Here is a 21343-nt window from a genome sequence, read left to right as displayed (position 1 = left end):
CACCATTGGCATTTGATGTTTTATTTTGGGTTTTTGGTTATATCTTAAGTTGCATGTGTGAATAAAATGGGGATCCAACTTGGTCTCCTGTTCTTTTCACTTCCCCTGGTCTCTTCTTCTTAGTTAGGCTCCTAAGGCATTTATACCACATTACTTTCAAGTGTTCCCTCTGCATTATGACTTCAGCATATGTGCCTATCAGAGTTTCAGGAGGAGTATAGTAATCTAGTTGTCCTTCAAACTTTCTTAACCATTGCCCATAGTTCAACCAATTCCTCAGTCTAGGAGGTTCTCTTTCTAGTGTAATCATTTCAAACCTTTAAATTCACAATTTTATTGTGCTTCTCCTGACAATTGCAATAACTAGGACTGGGATGACAATAGCCTCTACTCCTACCCAATGTCCAGGCTTACTTTCCTGCAGTGCAGGCAGCTCCAATTATGTTTTAAGCTCTCTGTTGCCTGCCCCCACTTCCACTCCCACCATTTCCATCTCATTAAGTAGAATATCCTCAGGCTGCCAGTGGATGCCAGCTATACTATAACCCCCAAATCATTTGTTTGACTCACAATTTACTTCTCAGCTAAACAGACAGAAGGGACTTTCTAACCCTCATATCACTTCCCAGTCTCTCTACCATTGCTCAAGCATTTCTCTCCCTCTGGAATGTCTCCCAACCCTCCCCCTTTTGGGGTTGTTGAAATTCTACCCATCTTTCCCGGCTTATCTCAAATGCCATCTCAAATCTCCATGAGGTCTTTCTTGACCTTGCCCAGCAGGCATGACTTATCCCTCCTTTGAGCTTCTTCTGTGGGACTTTGTAGCTCCACTTTGGGGCTTATCTCATTTTACAGTTATTTGTGCGCTTGTCTTTTCTTTCCTGTTAAATTATTCTCTCTTTAGACCAGGGACCAGGTCTTGCTCTTGCTGCGATCCCCACAGCACCAGCACACAGCACCTCCTGAACACTGGCGCAAGTTGTCAGTGAGAGTGAGTGCAGCTGGAGGCAGTGCTATTTACACACTTGTTGCTAGCTACCTCATTGCTGGGTGGATGGGGGAGCAAATGCACCCTGTGAGTTATTAGAAACTCTTCTGCTTCTATGGCCTATGTGCATTTTTATTTTAACACGTGTTATCTCAGTGATTCACAAATGTCAGTGATTTGAAGTGTCTTTTGACAAGCTTTGCTGTCTCATGGTATCACTTCCATAATATGTGCATTATTATTTCCTTAACATTGGTTTTGAATTGACTCACTATTTTGACTGAAGTCATAAAAATCTGTGAAAATCCTGGGTTTGATGTTAGACATACATTTTAAAAAATAACAATCAATTTAACACATTTACTTTGTGATAGTAAAAGTTCTGTACTTTGGAAAACCCACCCAAGACCCTGATAGGACTTAAACAAGGTCCCTGAGTATTCTCTTTCTCTAGGCAGTATTGCCTAAGAACACAGGAGTTAGACCTAGACCATACAGAATCCATGATACTGTATGCTCCTTCAGACTGGGAACCAAGCTCGTCTTGTTCCCCACCATGTGGCAGTCACTCTATGATTATTTGTCAATCAGTGTATGTAGAACGTGCACCTATAAACACTCCTGCACATATGTGAACTCATTCATGTTCATTTCAAGTTTAAGTGTGTGACTCTGAAAGTGTTCTGGTTCACTCTTCTCACTCTTGACATGCATCCTTCTGTTTTCCCCAGACTTCATTTAATGAGGCATGAGAGTTTGGAGGTATCCCTCAAAAGCATGCATTGGAAACTAAATCCCCAAAATTCAAATGTAATGCTTTCTCTCTTTGGGAGGTAATTCAGATAAGACGAAATCATGAGGGTGGAGTGCTCATGATGGTGTTCATGTTTTTTTTTTTTTTTTTTAAAAAGAGGAGAGACCCAAGCTCTGTTTTGTCACATGATGCCCTCTACATGTTATGTAGCAAGAATGCCCTTGTCAGATGCCAGCATCTTGTTCTTGGTTATCTCAGCATACAGAACTGTGAGTCAAATAAAATTCTTTTTTTTTTTTTTTTTTATCATTACTCAACCTGGGATATTTTGCTATAGCAACAGGAAGTGGACTCAGACAAGGGGTGGTGTTAGTTTTGCATTATCCTCATCTTTTGACTTCACCTGTGGACTGTAGCTAGTTGCCACTGCTGCTGATCTGCTGGGCAGTGAGTCGAGCCCTGGCTCCTGACTTCCTGTGCTGCTCCTTCTGGGACAGCTCTACTGCTGCTCAACTCATATCAACCTCATGGCTAGGAAGCACTTCCCCATATACAAAGCTTGAGAAGTGCTTTGTAATTCTGCCCAGGCCTTTCGATTCTTGCTATGACCAGTCACAAGAGAATCTGACTTTGGGAATCTCTGCAGTATCTTTACAGACAAAACCAATTGCCCTGGAGTGATATTACAGGCAGGAAATAGGGGCTGTGGTAATGCCACCCGAGGGCAACAGAGCAGCTCCAAGTTCCCTTTCTCCTTGTCCCTCCAAGTCCTGCCTTTTCCCTCAAAAGGAATGAGCGCACTAAAGTTATTTAACAACTTTGTTCACTGTGCAGTGATTTCATGTTAGATCTGGGCTGAGACAAGCAGGCACTTGTAGGTTGGAGGTAGACTTTGACAGAATTTCTTCCATGGAGTGCTCTGTCTCTACCTTTATTGAAGAAGTGCACTCTTCAGCAATCTGACAGGTTATAGGAGAGGCTGTCTGGTAGAAACTTCAAGAGTTACTTCTGACATCTTTTGTCTTGCCACCTCAAAAGCCAATGGAGAAAAGGAATGGGGAGGAGGAGGCAATGTGGGAACCCACAGGCTCTAATAGAACAGCATCTCTGAGCCTCCAGGTCTGAAAGTGTAGGGTTGGAATCCCAGCCCTGTCCATGCTAGCTTGTACTTTTCTTCCTTCAGGTTTTTGGTCCTCAGAAAGGGACATAACCCCTTTTCTGACATTGCTCGCTACAAGGACAAAAGTGAGGGAAAAATCTTCCACAGAATATGACACATAGTGGCTACTCAGAAATAACAGTTCCCTTTCCTTTCTGCTAAGTACCCCTGCATCATGTGTGATCAAGATATTCTGGCAACCTTTTCTCCTTTATTAATGTTTATGAAGTCTTCCAATGCTGTGAGCTACTGAGACAGAACAGACACATATGAAGCGACTTAAAATCTTTATGAAGCTTTGAGTCCAAATGTGCAGCTTAATAGAGCTCAAAATCTATCATGATGTTTACAAGGGATTTCAAGCTCTGGATAGGAGGTTGAGCTGAAAGTTCTTTGACCTGCCTTTCACTTTAGAGATTGAGTGATTTGGTAGTCTTTGTTCTCACATTATAGATAGGGCATCAATATTATTTATTGTCTAAAGTTGATAAGTTTTGGATAATTCAAAGGGGCTGCTATTACAATTAAAAACTGGACAACAGGTGAAAATTAGGACTGTCCCAGGCAAATGGAGGTGAACTTTTACTTAATCAGCATGTACAACTTTGGACCCAAGCCCCGTGCAAGTTGTAAGGCTTTATATTCATCTGGCTTCCAGGCATTTTGAATCCTGTCAGTTCATTTCCACTTCAGCCAATGACTCCTGTTATGTAGGGGAGGACCCTCGGGAAGACAGGTTAAAGATTCATGGCACAGGGTACATGAAAGTGTCATGTCAGATGCACACAAGAGATAAATGGAAGCTGGAGGGTGAGTCAATTCAGGATCCATATAATCATGCAGCTCCTGTGGCTGGGGCTGTAGCTCAGTGGTAGAGTGCTTGCCTAGCATGTGAGGCACTGGGTCCCATCCTCAGTGCCTCATATAAATAAATAAAATAAAGGTCCTTCAACAACTAAAAAAATAAAAATTTTGCAGCTCCCTTACCCCTACCCTGTGTACCCTTCCTCTGAGGCCTGAGGCCTCTAGGATAGCCAGCTGTGGAGGGAAGAAACAGGCTGGGAAAAGGCCAACCAGATGTTGCTCCCAGAAATCTCAGGCCAAATTTGACATCTGTTCTTGGTCTCCATGGCTGGCTCTGATGTTCCAGACTCATGAGGATGGAAATTAAAGGGAGAACTTTCATCACTGCAGTCCTCAGGAACGAAGCAAGCCTCTCCAGCAGCTCTGGGAGCCAGCAGGTAGCTTCAGCTTTACAAAGAGCACTGCCCTAGTGGGGACCAGAGTCCAGGGGCAGCTCAAAAGCACAGATCATGTACTTGAAAGGGTCCCTAGAGGTACTTTTAGGTCTAGAGGAAAGGGCTCTTGGCTTCTAATCAGCAGAGCTGGGTTCTCCTCTCTGCTAGAGAGAAACTTCAGTGTCCTTACCTGGAAATTGGGGATAACCAATGTTCCAACGTGCACTGATGAGAGTTCTTGGGAAGATAAAATGAGATAATGGACTTGGAAGCAAGTCACAAATCCTTATACAAATAGCATCAGAAGTGGAGATCTTCAAATCCAATCTCTAATCTGCCGATGAGAATCTGAGGTCTGAGGAAATCAAGTCTGTATGGACAAGTCCCAATATAGAGAAGAATGTTGATGGCATGTGAGTAATGGGGGAGGAGTTGGTGGAGAAGGTAAATTTAAGAAAAATGGAAAATCAGGGACAAATCAAGGAGGCAAAAATATGTTCAAGGAACTTAATTTAAGAGTGCTAGATGAGATGAGAAAAACGATTCTGTGGTTATTTTTTTCAGGCAACAGGATCCTTCACATCTTTTATTTCTCATTGTCATGGACACTGACTGGAGTTGATTTCATCTGAACCCTTTTATCCTGGGGCTTTGAGGCTAGAGCCGATTATATTAGTAATCCAGCAATGTCATTCTCTTATTAAAAAGGCTCCTTTGGGCTGCTTGTCCTGCTTTGACACTAACATAGGCAATAGGGGCTTGGCCAGGTTAGAAAAGGACATGAGGGCCAGAGAGGATCTATCCTAAATAGGAAAAGGTTGAGATAACTCAGCGGAGCAATGATGAGCACAGACACTGGAGTCAGACTGCCTGGAGAAGAATTCCAGTTTCCATGCTCATCAGCTGTGCTGCCTTGGGTGAGTTACTTAACTTTTCTGTCTTCTCATCTGTAGAATGAGATTATGAGTAGTCCTCACATGGTGTGAGTTTTAACCAAGTTAATACACTTAACATTCTTAGAAAGGTACTTGGCATACAGTCAACTCTACTTGTTTATTAAATAAAAATAAACAAGTGTATAATAGATAGTCTTGAATGAGAGTTAGTAACAGTAATAGAAAGAACATGAATGTCATCAGAGAGATTTGCATTTGAATCCTGATTTCCCCAACTTTTCCCCATCAATTTATATTGTTTTGAATTATAAAAGGCATATGTGGCCGGGTGGGGTGGTGCCACCTGTAATCCCAAAGGCTCGGGAGGCTGAGGCAGGAGGATCTTGAGTTCAAAGCCAACTTCAGCAAAAGTGCACACTAAGCAGCTCAGGGAGACCCTCTCTCTAAATAAAATAGAAAGTAGGGCTGGGGATGTGGCTCAGTATTCAAGTGCTCCTGAATTCAATCCCTGGTGTCCTCCCCCAACCAAAAAAAGGCATATGTGTTTATAGCAGAAATTTTAGAAAATACAGAAAGTCAGCAGGAAGTAAAGACCAACCTTAACTCTACCATGGAGGTGGCTGCCATATTAGTATTGCTCACAAGGATATTTGCATGCAAGTCTGGTTCCAAAGCTGGTGACTTGTTGGCTTTTATTATTCCTCCTCCTCTCTTTGTATATCCCTTAGGAAGAAACCCAGGAATCAGTTGAGGGCAAGGAACTGTGAATGACTTGTAAAGAAAATGTGTTTTGACGACAATGAGTAATTGATAAGTAACTTCGAGCCCTTAACCTGCACACTTTTTACAGTACTCTGTTCTGGACTTTCAGGAGCTAGGTTTTCTAGTGATACAGCATGCCAAATATTTAGATTGAAACTCATAAATTTCTTCTTCCAACTTCTCTGCTATAATTACTTGGCCGTTCACATTATTGTTGTAAATTGCCAACAGTGGCCGGTGAATGACAGTAGGTTATTTGTGCCTGGTGTAGGCCCCAGTGTTGCTTGGTCTGAGAGTTTTGTTTAATGCTCCATGAGAAGGTCATCGATGGGTAGCAGAGTAGAAGTAATAGGAGAAGTCTACTGGGTGATGATTTGGCAGCTGGAGGAAAGTAGTAAATTAGGCTGTCAGAAGGGAACTTTCTGGCAAACTCAGTGAGCAAACACAAGGTGTGAGGTGGCCAGAACTTGTAATAAGCTAACTTTCTCTCTCACTGGTGGTTTCCTCTTGTTGGTTTTTCGGTGAAGTGGTTAGACGTGTTAACTATCGCCCAAACAGAATATGGACCACTTTGGAATTGGGGTGCAGTGGTGGCCAACATGCTAAAGAGGAGGGTGCAAATGTACCCGTCTACAAGTCAGATGGGGCATTCCTCAGGCTCAGAGAATGGTTGGCAGCATAACCAGATGTGTTCTTGGTCACTATCCACCAGCAAGTCACAAAACTAATCATGCTAAGTGAAATAAACCAAACCCAAAAAACCAAAGGCCGAGTGTTTTCTCTGATATGCAGAAGCTAATTCACAATAAGGGGGTGCGGGTTAGGGAAGAACAGTTACTTTTGTTAGGTAGAAGGGAGTGAAGGGAAGGGAAGGGGTATGGGGGAAGGAATGATAGAGTGAAACAGGCATTATTACCTCAAGTACATATATGACTGCATGGCCAATGTGATCCTGCAGTATGTATAATCAGAAAAATGAGAGATTATACTCCATTTATGTATGATCTATCAAAATGTTTAAATGTATTCTACTGTCATGTACTACTAATAAGAACAAATACAATTTTAAAATTAAAAAAAAAAACCTATGCGTCTTTGTCATTTTAGTGACTTTGGTTGGACTGTTTCCAGTTAGCCTCTCTCTGCTTTCAACTTCAGGAGAGAAGAGGGACTGTAACTCTGAAATTGTGACACTCGTATTAGAGAAACTTTAGGGAGGTTTCCTCTCTTTTTCCTATGTGGTGAACAAAATTGGCCTTAATACATGTGGTCAATCCAATTACATAAGTTAATTTCCCTATCCTTTTTAGTCAATGTAGCAGCAATTCACACTGGTGACGACACTGAAAGTAGACCTATCTCTTCTACTAGGGCCCATGTCAACATGGTCAAGTACCTACCTTAATTAGGATGAATTCTGATTTACCTGGGGGCAATTATAGCTTATGTCTCTTATTTTAACCCAATAAATATTCATTAAAACCCCACTTCATTTTCAAAAATGTCTCTGCTAAATAGTGTCATATAGTCCCTACCCCAAATGAATAAAATCAGGGAAGGCCCCTCCATCTCACAGACCTACTTTCAACCGTTGCTTTGCTCAGAAAAATTTCCAGTGTCTCTAAGAGACTCTTGGCCCTTGGGTCATGGTCTGATCATTTTCAATCCTCCAGCAATATTTCTCTCAGCCAGGCCCACTACCTCTTAGTGCATGGATTTTTCAAACTTTCTTGAGGAGCAGAATCTATTTTTTCACAAGAAAAATTAGGCAGGGTGCCGATGTTTAAAGCAGATAACTGTAGCTTTTAAGGTGGGGGTGAGGCATTCTAAGACCCAGACATCTGGCTTTTCTCTTTTCTTCCCTCTGCTGTGGGTCTCAGTGAATCCCAGGGCCTTATGGAGAGTAGATTAAAATCTACCACCAAAGTAGACTCTATTATCTATTTAAGTGCTGCCACTTTATGGAATGAACATATTCATTTCTAGTGGAGTTAGCAATATAGTATTATTTAAGCTTGGCACAAGTAAATGATAGTAAAGGTTTTAAAAAACATTTCCCCAGGTCCTAGCCTTATTCTGTGAGGCTACTCCTATGGTTTTGATTCTTCAAACCAATCAAAATTTTGTCCTCCTGTCATGAAGAATGAACCTACCATTTTACCAACCTTGGGTGCGTGGGACCCTGATCGTGATAATTCTCTAATCTCACCATCCTCTTTCTGGGTCCATTAGCCCTATTATGACCTTCTGGTTCTTATTCTGTTACTTTATCCTTTGCCCATGACTTGAAATGCCATTTCACACACATTCTCTCCTCATCCTTTTGAATCTCGATTGGATCATTCTGGGTCCCCTCTGATGTTGAATTTTTAGTCTATTTCAAAATTCCCCATGTCTTTAAAAACACCTCCCTGGAACCTACCACACACATCAGTACATAAAAAACCTTCCCTCACTGAAACTCAGGAGCCTTTCCAGCTTTGCCAGTTGCGCTGTTTTAGACATCCTGTCCAAATACAGTCTTTTGTCTGAAACAGCCACCTAGGTACCATTCCACATGTTTATTTCAACCACAGTCGACTCACCAGCCTGAGGACCCCCATCAATTCCTGATTCTGGGGATCAGGTTATTTTTCTTGGCACAGATCCAAAACATTGAGGCTAGAATTCAATATTAAGCCGGTCTCCCTAGGATGTCATTAAGAGGGTTTAGTTACTGAAGCACCAAAGGATATTGTCATAATACAGTAATTTCATTCAAAATGGCCTCATGCCCCAGACCTTGTGTCTGTTGCATTATAAATCTTTAGTGCCCTCAGGGAGGGGTTGGGGATGGTGGGCAGGCTTGTCAGGAAATAAATGCCTTTGCTTATTTGTTTGTTTACTTATTCAAAAATGTCTGAAATGAAATGGGACCTTCTTGACAGCTCATTTAATATACTAGTAATGACTTCTAGATGTACAGAAATATTCCAAGGTTCTCTTCAGTTAACTATTCTTATTTAGGATATTTATGGGAAAAGTATATGCTCATTATTTGTGCTTTATATACAGAAAAGTTGGTTTGAATTTTTAAATAGAGGATAATTTTATGCATTTAATAAGTTTTTATCATACAATTTCTCAGACTTTACTCTTATAAAGGGAAGAATCAATAATTTCAACTTAAACCAAAGAATAGGGTTTCTCGGTTTGGGCACGATTGACATTTTAGGCCAGATGATTATTTGTTGTTGGAGGCTGTCCTGTGCCTTGTAGGGTGACCTCTGCTGATGGTAATATCCTTCTTTCCCCAGATATTGTCAAATGTACTTTGTGGAGAAAAATCAGTCTTGGCTGGGAACCACTACCCCAGCAAGATGGAGGAAAGGTGCAAGAGGGAGATCTGAGGATAAGCAGTTTGTGGTACTGGAGTGACCTTAGCTCCTGTCCCACACATCAGAGGTGAGGATTGAGAGGTGGCTTACTTGCTGAATGAGATTTCCTCCCAACTGACACTAAGGTCTCTCCTAAATTTCTCCTTTTGCAAAAATTTTAAAGCCCCCTTTGCCTTAAGAAAGTCCCATATGGAAAGCATGTGGAGTCACAAAGTGCTAAGTAGTTGAAAAGGTTTTAAAAAACCTTCATTTTCTTCAGGTAAAATGAATAATTCAGGAATGTGCTTCTATCAGTGAACTTTTGCTATTTAACAAACGAATCCAACGTTTACTGGTGGAAAAAGACATTTGTTACTGCTCACGTATAGTCTTGGCTGGGGTTCAGCTGATGGAGGCTGGACTTGGCTGGGCAGCTCTGCTTCGCAATGTAGGTCTGTGGGTCAGCGGGGCTACAGCAGCTGACTGAGCTGTGTCCACTTCATCCCCCTCCGCTCATTGTCCTGGGACCAGTGGGCAACTCAGGACATGTATGTCTCATGGTAATGGCAGAGGATAGTCGGACCAGCAGAAACAAAGATTCTTGAGGCCCAGGCTCAGAACTAGCCTAGCACCACTTCTAAAGTTACATGGCTGAACCAAGTCAATGGGAGGGGAGACATACATTCTGTCCTTTTACCAGGAGAATTGCAGTGATGTGACAAAATACAGTGCAGCCCAGGGAGTTGTGAAGGACTATGGTCAATGACACCATCTATCACAGCTCTTTTTTTTTTTTAATAGTGTACTATTTTGGTTTTATATAATTTCATAACTGAGTTCCTTCGTTTTACTGGATACCTCTTTAATGGGAGAATGCAATCAAAGGACCATTTCAAGAATGGAATCATCTGAAAGGGAAGAATGAGTCAAGCAAATTCTCTGCAAATTTATTTCAGCTCCAGTTAGCTTGATCTTGTATAAATTAAACATTATATTTCTGTGATCTTTGCAAATGGAGAAAAGCTAGATTTATTCGACATGGAGGCAAAGAGAAAAGGCATTTTTCCAAGCTGTTTGTGAGATGAAGATGCAAAAACACCAATTTTTGAGGATTGGCAGATTGCAGATGTGTTGGCCAAAGGAATGTTGAGTGAAAATCTCTGGAATGTCTTAGCAGCCTTTTAAATTTATTGCCAGGAAATGTGTGCTGCTTGCTTTCTCTGCATCTTTTCAAAAGGTCTCTTGTAAATCCAGTCAAGCCTAGTCCAGGTAGGGAGGTTTGGAAACAGTGATAAGTGGAAGGTATTCACTGCAGCTGTGCGCAGCTCCAGCCTGACCAAACACTGTGAATATGTAACCCGAATCTGACCACTTCTTGTATGTTTACATTTGGTTTCAGTATTATTTTTAACTGGTGAAAGAGCAGTTCAAAGTCATTTTTTTTTCTTGGCACTTTATATAATCTCTCAAGGTTCAGAAGCATAATGGCAAAAAGTCAGATCAGGGGGATTTGAATCGGGTGGAATTAAAAATCACTTACCTAATTACACATGTGAATATACTGAAGATGGCTGGATCAGTGTGGGCAAGGATAAGACATTGTTTCAGAAATCACATGTAATTATTTATGCTGAGATCCTGGAGAATTAATTATGCTTAACAAAATTAATCAAAAGTGAGTGTGTACTACTCCCAAGGGCTGAAGAACAATGCAGTGAAACCAAAACAAAATGCTGACATGAACAAGTACTGGAGACAAAATGGAACAAGGAGAACTCTCAAATATTGTTGTAGAAGGATCACCACGAGGTTTAGGCACTTTGGGAAACAGCTTTGTGATCTCCTCCTAGTTAAGCATACAATTATCATAGTTCCCAGGGATTCCACTCTTAGGTAGTGTCGCTCCAAATTTAAACTCTGTTCACACAAAAACCTCTATCTGAACATTTATGGTAGCTATATGTACAATCACCATATGCCCTTTAATGGGTGAATGATGGATACACAAACTGTATATATTTCTATATAGTGGAAAATTACACAGCAATAAAAGGGAACCAACTACTGACATATGAACTAACATGGTTGAAGTTCAAATGTATTATGCTAAGTGAAAGAAACCAGACTCAAAAGGCTATAAACTGTATGATTCCATTTATATAATATTCTCAAAAAAAGGGAAAAAGAACATATCAATGGTTGCCAGAGATTAGGTGTAAATCTGCCTATAAAAAGGCATAATGGGAATTTGAGGGATGATGGAATTGTTGTGTATCTTAATTGTGGTAGTGCTTACATGACTGCATACATGACAAAACTCAAAGAAACGTGCACTCAAACAGTGAATTTATACACAAATGAGCCTAACTTTAAAAACATCATGTGGGTCAGTGTCCCCTAGAATCTTCTACTTTTACATTTTTCAGTGTAAAATACATACTGGGGTGTTCACCCCACTTATGACTCTTTCTTTGGAAATGGTCTCCATCCCTGTCCCTACTGATAGGGTGGACTTAGGTTATGCTTCTTCCAGGTTTTTCTGCATCCTGATCCCACTCCATAGAACTGAGGGTAGGCAGTTAACCTGAGTTGAAACAACAAGATGCTCTTCTGAGACTTTGCTCCAAGGGACATTGAAACCACAATCCACAGGGCGTAGATTTTGGCCTGCAGATGTGTTTTGCTTGGCCTGCACAGTGTTTAAAGAAATTCAATTAGTTGCCAACATTAAAAAATGAGAAATTTCACATAAAAATCCAGATTTCCGGCTTCTCTAAAAAATAGTAGGATCCGGTAAAATGGACCCAAATTCCCGCATGGAGACAATGGTTGGGGCTGAGGCCCACTGCCCCTCACACTCTGCATCTGCACAGTCTCTGCCACCCCCGACATGAAGATGAGGGTGGCTCTGTGTGTGCTGTTAATTTGCTTATATAGTAGCGTTAAAGGAAACAGGCAGTTTCTTGTACTTTCTTTTTCTGTCAAAACTGGGAAAACAAAAGATAGGCCCTCTTTTATGAAAAACGGGAATAAGCATACGATTTGGTGGAAGGAATCACTCTTCCACTGGCTTAGAATGATCTGGGATATTTCTGCCCTGCACATTGTGATTCTTTTGTGAAGTGGACGTGGCACTCTACTTACCCATGGAACCCACCTGGCCTCTGTCGGCATTTGAATTTGCACTGCCTGCCCACTCAGTGGCTTTTGAGTAATAGAGTGCTAAGCTTGCATAAATTAGCCACCATGGTGACCTGTATCCATGAGCAAGCTGAAGCTACTGAGGGCTTTATGAAGAAGCAAATTATGGGGATTAAAAAAAAAAAGTGTGTGTGTGTGTATGAGAGAGAGAGAGAGAGAGAGAGAGAGAGAGAGAGAGAGAGAAAGGAGGAAGAGAGAGAGAGACAAAGAGAGAGAGAGAGACAGAGAGAGAGAGATTAAAGAGAGCATAAATGAATTTTTCTAAATCACTCAGAGTAAAGAAGGTGGAATTATAACCCATGTTCTCCAGTCAGTGCTTTTCACATTTTAATATGTATACAAATCCTGGGGAGTCTGTGGAGTCTGTGAAAATGCCTATAATTATTCAGTAGGTCTTCTCTTTCCACAATCCTTGATATTTATCAGGTATCTACACTTCAGGATTTAATATGGTAAATTTTTGTGTAAATCGAGGACTGAGATTCTGCATTTCTGAGATTCCAAGTGATGCCAATGCTGTTGGTCAGTAGAACAATGCTCCAAATCATAAGCTCTGCAAAGAAATAGTCAGATTTTGCTGGCCCTGACTTTGCTTTCTAATGATATGCTGCTCTCCATGGCAGAAGTGCTTGGTAAAATCAGGGTGTCTGGTTTTTGTTTTGTTTTGTTTTTGTTTTTCGTCATTTACCAAAGAATATCACTCCCCTTCAAGGGGCTATTTAAAGTGTAGTGGGGGCTGGTGCTCTGGGAAGAAAGATTCATTTTTGTGAGTCATTGGCTGGCACCTTCCCAGAAGGGTTTAGCAGCCTAGCTAAGTGAATCTGCATCCTCTCTGCTTGGCTCTGTGGCCTTAGGCAAATCACCACCGTGGTCTCTGCTTTCTCACCCGTCAATCAGAGGTGAGTCTTTGACCTTGTAGGCTGTTGTGAGAGATTTAATTAGCATTTGTGAAAGCTTGCAAGATCTATGGAGGAAAGGTACTTCAGAAGAACAGAGTAATTTATAGTCACTATCATCATTTCATTACCGGCTTAGCTGATATGCCAGGCTGCTCAGTCTAAAAGAAGCACAATCTACAGCTCCCTCATGGTGGTGAGGAACATTACAGCTCTCTGGGGGAGAAGATAAATTGTGCTTCTCTTCCACAATCCTTGATATTTCTCAGGTGTCTACACTTCAGGATTTAATATGGTAATTTTTGTGTAAAGAAGGAAGATTCTCTTTTTAATTGTCCCTTTCTTCCACACATGAACCACTGTGATGTCTGTTTAAATCTTGGTTCTTTTTTTAAAAGGAATATGTTTTCTCATCTTTCTTTCTCTAAGTCATTCATTCAGGGAAGCTAGACCAATAGAAATACAGCATGTTCATGTGTGCAATTTAAAAATTTCTAGCAGTCATATTTAAAAAAATCAGATAAAATTTAATTTCAATAATGTATATAGTATTTAGCCTAATAGGTCTAAGATATTTTTCTACATGTAATAAATGTAAGAATTAATGCTTTTTTTTTTTTTTGGTACTGGGTACTGTCTTTAAAATTTGGTATATCTTATGCCGATAGCACATTTCAAATTGGGTGCTTAATTTTCACTAAGAATTACTTAACCTGAATTTAGGCTTTAGACTAAAATATTGAAAAAGTAGATTCACAGATCAAATCATTCCAAACATTTAATTTTTTTTCTAGTTGTACTGTCAGTTTTTATGTTTAAATGTCAATTGTAAAATAGTATAACATTTAAAAATCACTTCCTTGGTCATGTGGTCCCATTTTCAGAGCTTGATAGACACATGCTACTAGTAGTTCTTCCATTATAGGTAGGGCAGGGCTAGACTCAGGTGAGTGTTCTTCGGATCCTAAGGGACTGCATAAGCCCTCTTCTTACCCTCAATGCTGGCAGTTGAATGTTGCCTTTCGTTGGTGGAACTGGCTCACAATGGACTAACCCTGTGAATGCAGTAGAAGGCCTCCTCTCTGTTAAAACACAGTGCCTTCTGCTATTCAGGGTATTGCTGTTTATGGTCCTCCTCTCCCAGAATGGCTCATATTCTCCAGAGGAATCTTGCAGCGATCCCAGCTGGGAACCACAGACAAAAACAGCATCTATTCATCCATTAGTCCACTTATCCATTCAACAAATATTTATGAAGCAAGTTTCTATGCCCAGCCCTACTAAGCTCTGGGGACTGCTTCAGCCATGAGAAAGGACGACAGGGTCACTGCCCTCAGGAAACTTGATGTCTAGAAACTTGACATCTTATTAATGGAATCATGCAAATAATAAATTAATGGGAATGTAATATCTTAAAGAAAAGATAAGGTCTCCATGAGGCCATATGCTTAGGGGGCCTCTTCCATTCTGGAGGTTCAGTGAGTCTTTCTTAGGAAACAATATTTCCGTTGGAAAGGGCTGGGCAGTAAAGAGTTGTGTGAGACTTATGCTTAGCAGAGGAGACAAGGAGTTTTAGAAAGCAGCAGCCGATTAGTGTGGCTGGAGTGTGGTGAGCCAGGAATGATGAAGAGATAAATAGAAGCCAGATCTGAAGGGCCTTGAAGGCCTTATAGTCTTTGTCCTAATAGACCAAAGGCTTTTAACAAAAATAACTTCATCAGATATGGATTCCTCTTTGGGGTTTTACAGGATGACATGTGGCTACAGATCTTCTTGTGACTGACACCTTCAATTCAGCCCCAGTGAAAAATGACGTAGGAAGCAAAATGACGCTTCCTTTTATTGCCTGTTCACTGGTAATGGGCTCCAGAACTTTCTAAGAAAGAAACAGTTCAGAAAGAGCAAGGGGAAAGGCCACTGGAGAGCTCTGAAGGAGTGACATATCAAAGCACAACAAACAGAACCCTGGGTATTCCAGCTCAAATTTTAATTGGGTATGTACAGGCCCAGACTCATTATTATTATTATTATTATTTTATTACTGGTGGTGCTTGCTATGGCTCAATGTCCCCAGAATAACTCATGTTGAAAAGTAATCCCTATTGTGAGGTATTAAGAGGATGGGAATTTAATCTAACTATGGTGTTTGGAGGTGGGGACTTTAAGAGGTAATTAGGATTAGATGAGGTCATGAGGGTGAGGCCCTCCGGTGGCATTAGTGGCATTGTAAGAGGAAGACCCACCTGAACTTGCTCTGCCTCCCTCTGCGATGCCCTGCTCCAATTGGGGACTCTGCCCCAACTCTCCACCAGCAAGAAGGACCACATCAGATGGCTACACCTTGACTTTGGACCTCCAGAGCTATGATCTGGATACATTTTTATGAATTACACAGTCTATGGTGTTCAGTGATAGCAACAGAAAACAACCTAGGACAGACCTGCCACTCATGATGACTACTGAAACTATTTATTAAGGGCTTATTATTTTCTAGTTGTGTCTATCTCTATATGTATGAGTAGGTGTGTGTGTGTGTGTGTGTGTGTGTGTGTGTGTGTTTTAATCCATATTCACAAAAATTGCCTCCATGATGGATATTATTCCCATTTCACTTGAAACACAAAGAAAGGGAATTTCACAATGGATAGACAACTTTTCCATACTTGAGTTGCTAGTAAGAGCGAGTCAACCCTTGGAACACGTTGGTCTGACTCCAAAGCTCTGATGTGTCCCCATCACCATACTGCCTGATAAGCGGAGACCAGGTGAGTACAGACTTGAGCATCTGAGAAGGTATGTGGATGGGTTTGGACAGCTCATTGCTGTGACAAAGGCCAAGCATCAGTAGTAGTGCTGGAGTTGATACTTACTGAGACCTTAGATAGACCCACCCTCAAGATGCACCCCCCCACGTCATTTCCAAATGTCATGGGGGCAATTACATCTTTCCTCCTCTCCTCTCACCCTCACCAAGTCTTCGGTCTTTCCTTTTTCTTCCTTGCTTCACTACAGTTCAATGGCTTCATCTGCTTTTGTTGACCCAAGCTAGGCTACCTTTCTGTGGTTTGTGCAACAGCCCAGCGGTCTCTCTGTTGGGGGAAAGCCTCCTTCCTCTGCTGGGTTGGTATGTGTGGGCAGTCTCTTCTGACGCAGGGTGGATGCTTATTCTAGGCCTAAGGCAAGACGAACAGAGCTGAAAGAGAGCATGGAGGAATCCCCTTGGCCAAGGAGCTGCTTTGTGCATTTATGCGAAACCTCCCTGCCAAGCATGCCCAATGTTTAGGCTTTTTTAATCCTTTAATCTCTAACATTGTTCTCAGAGGGAAGGAGCTGTCTTCTATCACTGCACAAAAGGAAGCTAGCTTGATTCAAGAGTTAAGGATGTAAATCGGAAGGCTTGTTCCAACTTCATCATTCCACAAGACATTATTGAGCAGTTAGGATGGGCCAGGAAATGATTCTAGCTGCTAAGATATAGCAAGAAACTAAACTGATTTAAAATTGACAAGCAGGCAAACAAACCAAACACCTACTCAAATGGAAACTTTATTGTAGTAAGGGAAGACAGATAATAAACTAATGGAGATATAAAATACATCAAATGTTTGATCATGGCAGAAAGCAAAACAGGGAAATAAGATGGGAGTGTTTAGGACAATCAGGGAAGACCACATCAGGAGAATGGCATTTGAACAGAGACCTGAAGGAATTGAGGGACAAAATGATGAGAAAATCTGGGGAGAGAGCTTTTCAAGCAGAGGAAACAGTAAGTGCAAAGGTCCTGAGGCAGTAGGGTACCTGGAAGAACTTAGAGACCAGTGTGGAGCTATGTGTGGTAGGAGATGGAGTTGGAGAGACAACTGGAGGCTTAAAGGGCCTTGCAGCCACTCTAAGACCTTTGACCTTTCTTCTGATTCAATAAAAAGCCATTGGAGTCACATTTTTTAGTAGAAGGGTCAAGTTTTTAAAGAAGTAGAGTGGAAAATTGACAATGCAAGTGCAAGAATAGAACCATGAAGAGCCATTGCCATCATGCACTTGAGGGATGGTGACACTAAGGCAAGGAGAGAGCTGGGTGAAGGTGAGAAGCAGCTGAATTGTACGTGTCTTAAGGAGGAACCACCTAGACCTGCTGACAAGTTAAATGAAGAAAATAGATTATTTGAAGCCATTTTTACTCCCTACCCAGAAGTTATTTTAGCTATTTTTCAGGCACAGATAACAAACTACTTTAGGTCATTTATTACCCTTTGTTAGATATTTATTAATTCTTTTAATAATGTTTTAACTTTTCAAATTATACAAGCAAGCCATCATTCTATCCTTCCTGTTAAAAAATTTACAGGGCAAAATGAAAACTCTCATTTGCTCTCTCCAGTTCTCTTTTTCCAAGAAAGAGGTCATCCCTATTATACCTGACCTTTTCTATAAATTTTTGTGTATGAAAGTTTTTATCCTTAATTCTTTGATAAAAATGGGATTATACTGTTCACATGGATTTTTGCTTAAGATATCTTAAAGATCTTTCCATATTAGTATAAAGAGACTCACTTTATTCTTTTAAATTGTCCATGGAGTTTTCTAGTAATATATCTGAGTCATTTCACTCCTCTGTCCTAATCACTGTCTAAATTAGAGACTCAAAGGCAGGCATCCACACACATGCCTGAGGTAGAGTTCCTACTTCCAAAAAACATCCACAAGACCACATGTGAGGGTTCAGAGAATAAACTTAGCATGCATAGCTCTTATGGTTCAGATCTTTAAAGCTCAAAAGCTCATGCATTCTGCAGTTTCACAGGTGAAATGATTACATTATGAGAGTCGTATCCTCATCAGTGAATTAATCCATATGATGAATTAATAATGTAAATGGACTACTGGTTGGTAACTGTAGGCGGATGGGGCATGACTGGAAGAAGTAGGTCATGGGGGGCATGCCTTTCGGGGTTACATCCTGTCCTTGGCTCCTTACTCTTGCTCTGCTTCCCAGCTTCTGTGAGCTGAGCAGCTTTCCTCCACCACACCCTTCTGCCAAGATGTTTGGCCTCACCTCAGTACCAGAGCAATGGAGTCAGTCAGCCATGGATTGAGCTACTGAAATTGTGAGCCCCAAATAAATTTTTCCTCCTCTAAATTGTTCTCTTCAGGGATTTTGGTCACATGAATTAAAAGATGACTAGCACATTAACTAACCTGCCTGAAATGTCTTTCATGTTCTGAATAGGATTGCAGTTGTTTTGATCATTTTTTTGGGAAAGTGCTTTTGCTGAGGAAAAGTCTTTGGGCATTTTGTATCTCTGGTTTCTCAATATCTTTCTTTCCAGCAAGACTGACTAGAGAAAGGTAATGAACTCAGGTGGTAAGGTGGCAAAAGGTGGTAAGCAAATTCACCAAACCCAAATGGAAGTATCTTACTAAACAAGAGTAAGTGATGTGAATAGGTGAGAGGAGTTCTTTATATATGTATGCTTCCCTCTGGTTATTAGAATATTGCATTTATTATTTTCATTGTGATTGCTGGGCAATGCATGAAATTGTAGAAAAATTATGAAATACAAAAATATTAAGTGATAATTACCAGAAAGCCGCCACCTAAAGATTCTGTTTAAATGCTTACTAGAGCATTAGAAATTGAGCTCATCTTTGGCACATCTGGCTTACATAGTCACCATAGGGCAAACTACTAACTTTTTTTCTTCCTCTTCCTCTGACATGAATATATCATGGCAGGTAGGAGGGAGCACAAATACATCCTACCGGAAGATCAACTCCAAGAGGGTGCTTTCCAGTGCAGGGACCTCTTTATAAAAGAGCAGAGTTATAATGCTGGAGGAAGTCTGGTTAGTTGCCCATGGTTTCCAACACTTAGGACAAGATTCAAAATTCAGCAGCTGCCTTTTACTCTGCTTCCCTGGCCCTCTCCTGTAACATGATTATGCCTTCCCCTTGTGTTTGATCACCTGTTTTCAATTAATGGAAGCTCTCAAGGACCTGCATGGTGGAGGACAGCAAAGAATGAAGATGGGAAGAAGGGCTTACACAACTGGATTGAGATACCTGGACAGAGAGATAGCTAGGTGGGTTGGAGGAGCTGTTCCACAAAATACCCTGGAACCTGCATCTTCCTGGCACAGCGGGGTTAGGTATTTGCCTTTGGTATCTAATACCACTCCCCTCAGCTTGGACATGATGGCAAACACAGGCCTGGAGGAAAGTAGCATACCCTCGGGTGCTATGCTTGAACTGCTCTAGCTGTGAATGAAGCTCAGTCCTTTTGTCTTTTGCCTTTAGTGCAAACAATTAGGCTTATTATCATTTTTAAGTAGCAAAAAGTCTTTTGTTTGTGTTACTATGACCAATAATATTTATTAAACATAGAAATACTAGGGCTGGGGATATAGCTCAGTTGGTAGAGCACTTGTTTAGCATGCACAAGACCCTGAGTTCAATCACCAGCACCACCAAACAAACAAACAAGCAAAAAAACAACATGGAAATACTACTGTAAGATGGGGTTTTAAAGAAACATCAGACAGGGCCCTACCTCCCAAGAACCCTCATGATCTAGTGGTAAGGACAGAAAGTGAGAGAAAAATGGCATTTCTAGAAATCATTTGGTGTGTGCTAGAAGAATGGAACAGAAGATAAATGTTGACAGTGGTCAGTGGAAGGAGTCGTTACTGTGTGCTAAAGTCAACTTGAGAGAAAGCTTTGTGGGGTAGGTAGAATCTAGTGCAGGACCACGGTTCCCGCTCCATGGAGGCAGATTTTGGGAGTCCAGGATTTAGGGAAATGGAGATAAGAGAAATGGAGATGAGGGCATGCAGGGAGGATGAGATGGCCCAGGTAAAGGCTCTCGGGGCAGAAGGAAGATGAGCAAGAAGGAAGCTGGTAAGTACTGCAAGAGACATTTCAAAGCTGTGAAGATAGACCATTGGAGGAATGATGCCATTGACTGGCATGGGGATTTTTGAAGGGCATTCAGTTTGAGGGGAAATGACTTTGGGACTTGCTAAACTAAAGGATGAGAGTGCCTGTGAAGGGGGTGGTCTGGTTCAAGGGAGCAGTCAGGGCTGGAAAAATGACCCATTAATGATTTGACCTCCTGAGATCTTCAAGACAAACCACAACATGAGCGTGGTTTGTGCTCACGTCCAGGGAGACAAAGGAGGAAGAAGACATGGCTGAAGGCTTGAGAGCTGGCCTGTGATCTCAGCACGGTTAAAGGGCTCACAACCAAAAAGAGAGAAGGGGAGGTCCAGGCAGTGGAGCACTGTTCTCTCCTCGACTGCCACAGAGAAGTCAAGAATGAGCACTGAGAATCAGCCATTGACCATGGCGGGGAGACAACACTGGTGTCTCTGGAGAAGGCGCCGTCAGTAGTGAGCAAGTCAGTTTCACAGCTGTCTAGAGTAGGTGGTAATGAAATAAATGCAGGGTCTGTAGGCCAGCGGTTTTTAAACTTGGCCAAACATTCTAATAACCTGGAGGAATTTTAGAAACTACAAATTCCTAGACCCTACCCCAGACTTCCTGAGTCAAACCTTTAGATGCTGGAGTTAGGAAACTGAGTTTCAAGGGGACTCAGAGGAAACTAATCCACAATCAGCATTTGTGACCCCCTGGTAGGTGACAGAAGGTGACACATATGATATTTTTGAGGGGAGAGTAGAGCTGAGGAAGTTTTCTTGGAAGGTTTTTCTCCTCCTCCTCCTCCTCTTCTTTTTCTTGTTCTATTTTATTTTTAGAAGAGTGAAGACCTGAGCTCCTTTTCCAGACCATGGTGGAAATAATCTGGTTGAAAATTTGAGAGAGATTAAAGAGAGAGGAAGTGGTCAAGTGCCCCCATGAAAAAATTGACTGTAGAAAATAGGAGAGGGACTTCCTTAGCCAGAAGGGCAGAGAAAAACCTGGAAAGACATGGCAGCGTGGATGGAGGTAGAGCTGAAAACGGGAATTCAGGGAAGTGGAGTCAACTGCTGCACTCTTAAACTGATTTCAAATCAAGCTCTGCATATTCTTTGAAAATCGATTCGATTCTGCGAAGCGCCTTGCAGATTCCTCCTCAGGTCTTTGTTGAGCAAATTACA

Source organism: Sciurus carolinensis, chromosome 5 (assembly GCF_902686445.1).
Source record: "Sciurus carolinensis chromosome 5, mSciCar1.2, whole genome shotgun sequence".
NCBI classification, from domain to species: domain Eukaryota; kingdom Metazoa; phylum Chordata; class Mammalia; order Rodentia; family Sciuridae; genus Sciurus; species Sciurus carolinensis.
This window is presented reverse-complemented; position numbering follows the sequence as displayed.